This window comes from Adiantum capillus-veneris, chromosome 3 (genome assembly GCF_014529385.1).
Source record: "Adiantum capillus-veneris isolate H3 chromosome 3, ASM1452938v2, whole genome shotgun sequence".
NCBI lineage: Eukaryota > Viridiplantae > Streptophyta > Polypodiopsida > Polypodiales > Pteridaceae > Adiantum > Adiantum capillus-veneris.
Genome location: NC_140933.1, coordinates 88194504 through 88200369, shown reverse-complemented (window position 1 = coordinate 88200369; position 5866 = coordinate 88194504).

The window sequence follows — 5866 nt, the reverse complement described above, 5'->3', positions numbered from 1 at the left end:
ATCCCAAAGAAGTCTCTTCAAACAAAAACAAAGCAGGGACAAGTATGGATTCCCAAATGAGCAACATCAACGAGACAACCAATAATCACAAAGAAGTGGATACCAAAGGAAACCAATAAAACTAATGTCACTGCACCGCCGCTCGAATTCTTTCAATTCCTCCTACGATTATAGTATAGTTAGTAGAGATCACGTTGCTTACTTCACCACTACATGCTGCACAAGGCTTACAGAACAAGAGATGAAGTGAATGCACAGGAAAATCTCGGAATCAAAATAACCAGAGGCAACCAAAGAGGAAGTCCAAATCTCTCTACAACCTTCAATCAACAAAACTGCACAGGAGCTTCAAAGACCATCACATTGCTTAGAATAGGAAGCCTCGCCAGCAAATTGCTTATACCCACATCTTGCACAACATAAATTTTTTATGTGCATTGACTGTGTATGCATAATAGGGCTATATTACAAGGCCTGCATTGGCACAATTTTTTAATGCCCAAGCACAACACATATCCTTGGCAACACCCTGTCGTCTAGGAGGGCTCCAAATAGGAGGGGGGGAGGCATTCTAAATGGGGACCTAATACTATGAATATTAGAGGGAAATGTTTTGTGAGCTATATTGAATTTTTGTGTTTGATTGTGATATTTTTTTGACAAAATTCAGTGTATATGCCCTCATAATAGCATTATAGGAGAAGTACAGGAACAAAAGCCATATATGAGCCCTTGGGGACATGTGTACAATGTACATAGCGTTCAAAATTTTATTCAAATGATTTTTCTTTTTGCTAAGTTGATTTTTGATTTTATCTAGTTATTTTTTTAGCTTTTTTATTTAAAAAAAAGGAAAAAATCTATAATCCAGATGAAGAAAAGACTCAAGAGATGCCTGAGTAGTACAAAGAGAAGAAGGTATAGGGAATTGATAAAACTTCACAAGGCATGTCTCAAAAGCCACGTGCACAAGGATGTAATGTTAGAGGTAAGAAAAGAATGATGATCAATATTCGACAACAATATGACTTGATACATGACTTAATTAAAGCCCGACAAACCCCAGTTAATTCCCCAAGTTAGTCACTTGCTTCAAAAGGTCCTTATTCGACATCATTCGTGATAGATGACCATCTATGAGCTATCATTGTCCATTTGTCTCCAAAGCTCATATACATGATGTACAGGGTATGTAGATGTCTATCATGGCTTCAGATTTGAAAAAATTGCATTGCTGGCTAGGGGTTAGACTTTTATCCCTCTTTTTTCCCCCTAGCTTGTATTCTCTACTCATAGCCCACCCAGTGACAAAGTTTGTTGGCTTGATTTGAACTTGTATTCAACACTTTTTGGATTTTAGTCTTGAAAACTCCTGATGGGCATTCTGGCACCTTCTGGCTGCCAAAACTTGTATGAACCTATGATGATAACCAGGATTTTGCTTGACCCCTGGTTGCTCTTGCAGACATCTATCATGATAGATGACTGAACTCTCATTTTTTCCCTTTTTGTTCTTGTCAGTATTGTTAGTCCCTTTTGTTTGCTACCCTTCATCAAGTCACCTACAAGATAGAAGATTTACAATATAAAGATCTACTTCCTGTATATGGCCTTGTAGTTCATGAAGTGTCTGATAGGGAACTTTACACTTGATAGGTGCTTTCATTTAGTCGCATCACCAACTTTCTTTGTCCTTGTAGACCATCCTAGAGTTTTATGACCATTCTCAGTCATTTTTTTCCCCTGAAGTAGTATAATGATTTACACAGCACACAAACTCTAACAGTGGAGAATGCGACTTTGATCACCTTGATGCAGGAACAAAGGAGTCACCAATGAAGAGAGTAGACACAAGTGGTAGACAAAACAACCTTTGCATGGCTACATATCTTGTCCTTGATGAGGTGGATCGAATGATGGAAATGGGTTTTGAACCTCAAATCAGAAAAATTATCTTCCAACTTCGGCCTGACAGACAGACTTTGTATTGGAGTGCAACATGGCCTAAAGAAGTTGAAGGTTTAACCAGACAATTTCTACAGAATCCTTAGAAAGTTGTCATTGGTTCACAAGATCTGAAAGCCAATCATTCAAATCTACAGATTGTAGAAGTTATTTCTGAAAATGAGAAATACTCAAAGTGGTAGATTTATTGGAGTGAATGATGGGTGGAAGTAGAGTGATCGTATTTATGGAAACAAAAAGAGATCTGGCAATAGCCCTATAATGACAACAACAGATCTTACAGCTCGGGGCTTGGATGTAAAGGATATAAAGTTCGTCATCAATTATGACTTTCATGGATCATAGTTCTTGTTGTGGTTTGACAAAGTACAAGTAGTGGAGCACAAACAAAAGCAAGAACGACAACAAAAGACCGCACCGACAGGTCATGTCAGGGACGACATGAATTCGGAGGGGAGAGTGTTGACCCATGAGTCAACATTACGACATAATCAACAAATCCTTATTTTTTGAGAGTCATGAAATGCATCAGATTATGGTTATAAACATCATTTGTAATGAGTAGCTATTCTAGTTGCAGAAGTCGGGGTGCAATGGCACTTCCAAATTGTAAATACAAAGCCATTTTACCCCTTGAAGTCTATTTTAGGTTTAACCTATGGTAGCCTTAGTATATAAGATACCTAGGTCATTTTGTAAGAAAAACTTTATCATAATCTAGTTTTTGAGTTGCCGTCGACTGTGTGTGAGAGAGAGAATGTGAGCTTCATCCTCACGCAACTCCTTGATCGCTCATTGCATTGGAGATTCGACTACACCATTGTGTTAGGCTTGGCGAGAGCTACGCAACAACGCCAAGCATTCCTTGCAAAACAGAGCATTTAAGTGTAGAGGCTTTGGGACATGTGTATCCTAGTGAGGGGATGGTGTTCCTTAAGTTTTGTTTCTGGTATGCTTTGGTGAGTTTCCTTCTGTTTGTGTGTGTGGGTTGGGTGGTGTAATTGAGAGTAGTGAGATTCTTGATTGTGGTTTAGTTGGCCTTCCAGAGTGTTTCTTGATAGATTTGCAGGTTGATCAAGATCACTAATCAACTACTGCAACTCACAATAGAGGCGTCCAAGGTACCTGAGAAAGAGTTAGCTAACTAGGCATCCTCTAAACATCACTTCAAAGAAATTCCTGAAATACTCTTTGAAGCTCAAATTAAGTGCAACTAGTCTTTGCCACAAGGATGGATCCATACTACTTCATACTGTCATAAACTGGCAAGAGCTTTCATAGCCAGAGGCAAAAGAACCTTGTATGACCCTGACACGAAGACCTAGAATGCACTTACTCCGTATGAGTTTGAAATGATAGGAAGGACCAATTGAAACAAGAAGATTTGTACCGACTTATTCAGAAAGAAAATGTTGGTCCAAGTGTGCAAGAGCCATTCAGAGTCTTGTACAAACCTCCAAAGAAGAAGCCACCAGATAAGAAGAAGCGAGTCTAATTGATCGACACTAGTTGACTGCTCACTGTTTTCTAAAAAATTTGGTATACACTAAAATTCAAGAAAAGGGGAAAGGAATGTAAACGGTGGGAACAGATGCCAAACAAGGGCTCCTAAGTTGGTAATTACCAGAACTAGTTACTGGGGTAATTGGCACATGGAACAATCAGTTAGAGAGCCAATGAAAAGCTATAAATAGGGCTCACTACTTCATTTTCGAGATCCGTGATCTTGATCCCAAAACCACGACACATTCATTAGCTTAGAGCTCTTTGCACTCTTGCGATTCTCATTAAGACGAGAGCATACTTGCCTCACTGAATGTACTTGTATAGACTGATCTGACTTAAATATACATTCCAGCTTTAGTTCCCAGTTCCAGTGTCTATTTCCATTTCTAGTTATAGTGTTCATTGTTATTTCCAGTTCCAGTCTTATGTTTCATTTCCAGTGTTGTCCAATCTAAAGTCTCATACTTGATCTGAACTAACTCTAACATACCAACTTGGAATAGTTGACTGAAAGTGTCCAACACATTCCACAGACATACACACATCAAAGCCAAATTATGCGGAGCATGTCATAAACATTGGAAAGAAGAGAATCACCTTATGCATTTGCTCAGAGCAACACACAAAGAAAGCTTTTACTCAGAAAATTGCATTCAAAATGAATTGCAAGAAATGGGGACTGCATCGAGAAGACGATGGCAGCATGGCGCACACAATTGCGTCTGGCACACGCATGGCAGAGCCGCCACCCAGGATCTTGCCAAGCTGCGAGCGCACCAAAAAGAAGGTGGCGAGAGAAAGAAAGAAAGAGAGAGAGAAATACAATTTTTCCACCCAATGTAGCTGACCCAAAACTCGACTCAACGCTAAGCCCTTCCAACATGGCAGACCAAAAAGCATGGCAATTTAGGTATGATTTTGTATGATGACAAATGTTATGTGACATACTCATATACCTGGCTCTATTGCATTTCCAATACATGGAATCTTTGAAGATTTCATTTGAAGTTGTCTCACTTGCGACTTTCAATGTAGCTGCTATGAAATACTTCAACCTCAAGATGTCACACTAATCATCAGGCTGAGCCACTCTGCCACGACGACCTGGTTGCTGTGTGCGCAAGTTTGTCCATATTAAGAAAAAGCTTCTGTTGTTGCCTCTCCCCTCGTACGTCGGTGTTCTTGCCATGCGCCACACCTGGAAATCTTCACAACAGCACTTGTCCACAGCCACCCATTTTCCTTTCCATTGACACAGGCTCCGAAGGCTTCCGTTGGCACCGTTGACTGTGTGCGTAGAAAGGCCCGCTTAACCCTTGCATGAAGGAGGGTTGAACCTATCCCATGAGGGTAAGAGGCCAACACTTTACCATCAAGCTATTGACCCTTGTTGTGTATAACAAGGAAAGATAACATACTTGTGTTGAAAGGAAAGATAGCATACTTGTGTTGAAAGGAAAACTAGAAGGAAAGGGAAAGCTTCAAACTTCAAGGAAGTAGCTTCACCCTTCCTTTTCACTTCTTGGAGGAAGACAAGTTTTCCTCCAAACATTCTTTTTTCCTCAAGGAGGTAGCTTCAAAGTGAACAAAAGCCTTACTAAAACGGGTTTTTGTGAAGAATCATCAAAGGTGTTCTTACAATGAACGACAAGTGAAGCGCTCAAATTCCCGCAAGGCGAGGTTCACATGCAACGTAAATCGCGGAGCATACAAAACACAAAGACCTCAATTTCTCAAGGTACAAGCTATCATTTTTTTTTCTCTCTTTGCATTATTGTGTGTTTACCATGGCCAGTGAGGATATCCCACCTACACATGTTTGATTTTGAGCACGTAGATCAAAATCCGGGCACCACGGGTGCTGCTGACACTAATATGCATAATGATGATGATCTAGGAGATCATGGGCTTGTAGGTATGGCTTCTTTCAAGACTTTGGAGCATCGCCAAATCGTACTTGAAAGCAACCTCTCTGCACTCAATGCAAATGTTACTAATCTTATGGAGTTACATGTGAAATTTATGAATTCACAGATGACTCAAGGAGCCACAAGTGGCAAGGTTCAAGGGAACCAAGCTCGCACGACTCAAAGAGTCCAAGAGACAAGTGCTGCAGAAGATGTAGAAGGTAGTAGTGCATTACTTAAGAATATCACCATTCCTGTGTTTCATGGGGAAGAGCGTGATCGCAACAAGGATGAGATCAATACGTTCTTACACAAATGGAATGATATTCATAGATCGAGACACACCCCGGATATAACGACGGTTGTGGAAACAAGTTTATCTCTTAAAGGCAAGGCCTATAAGTGGTGGATGACATTTCCAATAGATGCTCTTCCTCCGTCTTGGGCTACGTTTCAAGCTTCTTTCTCGAAAGAGTTTTTAGACTCCA